Raw genomic sequence first — 1,838 nt, forward strand, 5'->3', positions numbered from 1 at the left:
ATCTGTTGTCTATATATTATGTTCACAATTCGGTGTCCTCCTTTTTCCTAATGTTATCGTGGTGGTCCTGGACTCTTTCCATACCATCCCTCCCCTTACCCACACCAACGTATGGCCCCCAACTAGCCTGACACTAATCCCTCCCCTTCCCTGCCCACCTGATAATCTTCAAAGTGAGTTCCCTTTCTCAAGCAAACCCTTCTTTGTCTTTTTACAGTAATGGGCTCATACAGTATTTGTCCTTCTTCAATTGAGTTATTTCACTCAGCATAATGTCCTCCAGGATCAACCACATTGTGAAATGATTCACATATCCTACACTGTTCTTTAATATAGCATAGTATTCCATTGTGTGAGTGTACCATCATTTGGTTATCCATTCATCTGTTGATGGGCATTTAGGTTGCTTCCATTTGTTTTCTATGGTGAATCGTGCTGCAATGAACATAGACTGCATGTGTGTGTTTGTGTGCTGCCTTTCACCTCATTAGGATATATTCCTAGTAATGGAATTCCTGGGTCAAATGGTATTTCTATTTTCAGTTTTTGAAGAAAATGCCATAGTGTTTGCCACAATGGTTGTACCATTTTACAATCCCACTAGCAGTGCACAAGAGTTCCAATATCTCCACAACTTTGCCAGCATTTATTATTTTCTGTTCTGTTGAACTTTGCTATTATTGCTGGAGTGAGATGATACCTCATCATTGTCTTGATTTGCATCTCTCTAATGAGTAAAGATTGTGAGCATTTCCTCATGTGCTTGTTGGCCACCAGCATATCATCTTGAGTGAAGTGTCTGTTCAAATCTTTTGCCCATTTTTGAATTGGGTTGTTTGTCTTTTTGGTGTTAAGGTGTTGAAGTTTTCTATAGATTTTGGAGATAAATCCTTTGTCAGATATGTCATAGGCAAATATTTTCTCCCAATCTGTAAGTTTTATTTTTACCCTTTTCATGAAGCCTTTTGATGTGTATAAGAATTTAATTTTTAAAAGGTCCCAGTCATCTAGCTTCTCAAAAATATGGAATGTGTCATGAATTTGCATATCATCCTTGTGCAGGGGCATGCTAATATTCTCTGTATCATTCCAATTTTAGTATATGTGCTGCCAAAGTGAGCACAATGGGTCATGTTTTCTTATACAGTCTGTAACTCTCCATCTTTTGAATGGTGCATTTAATCCACTTAGATTCAGTGTAATTATCAACAAGTATGGATTTATTGCTATCATTTTGTTATGTGTTTTTGTGGTGTTGCTGATTTCTTTATTCCATGTAATTTTCTGTGCTGAGCTCATTTTATTAATTATGTTATCATTTCCTTTGTTGCTATGGTTTTACTATTTGCCAAATATTTGTGCCTGTCCTCTTTTTTTATTTTGATGTGAAGATTTATTATTTTTCTTTGATGTTACCCTGTGATTTATAATTTTCTTCTCAAATTTAGAAAAGTCTGTTCTGTCCCACAATTGTCTTGACTTTCTCACCATTTGGAAGTCCTGTACCTACTCTATTTATTCCCTCTTTTTGGTTTGTACTTGTGCTCATTTACAAATTCAGGTATCTGGTTCCCTGTTTACAGTCTTGTAAGCTTATTTTACTTTGGATAACTGTGTTGTGTTTGGGGTTATGCCATTATGTATATTAATCACTGGTTGTTGTCTGCTGTTGTTGGTTCTGTATTAAATGACTCTCTTCAGCATCTCTTATAAGGTTAGTCTGGTTTTAACAAATTTTCTTAATTCCTGTTTATCTTAATTTCACCATCATATTTGAGGGAAAATTTTAAGAGGTATGTAATTCTTGGTTGGCATTTTTTTTTTTTTTCTTTCAGGGT

General features: G+C 35.5%; 1 non-coding gene across 1 annotated transcript; it reads right to left on the minus strand.

Moving 5' to 3' along the window:
• Positions 1-1,017: 1,017 nt before the first annotated feature.
• LOC122152247 lies at positions 1,018-1,123 on the minus strand. Its single transcript, XR_006164476.1, has one exon. It is a non-coding gene; the product is annotated as a U6 spliceosomal RNA (small nuclear RNA).
• Between the last annotated feature and the right edge of the window lie 715 nt (positions 1,124-1,838).

This window comes from Orycteropus afer, unplaced genomic scaffold (genome assembly GCF_000298275.1).
Source record: "Orycteropus afer afer isolate SDZICR_OR568_19922 unplaced genomic scaffold, OryAfe1.0 scaffold00022, whole genome shotgun sequence".
Lineage (NCBI taxonomy): Eukaryota > Metazoa > Chordata > Mammalia > Tubulidentata > Orycteropodidae > Orycteropus > Orycteropus afer.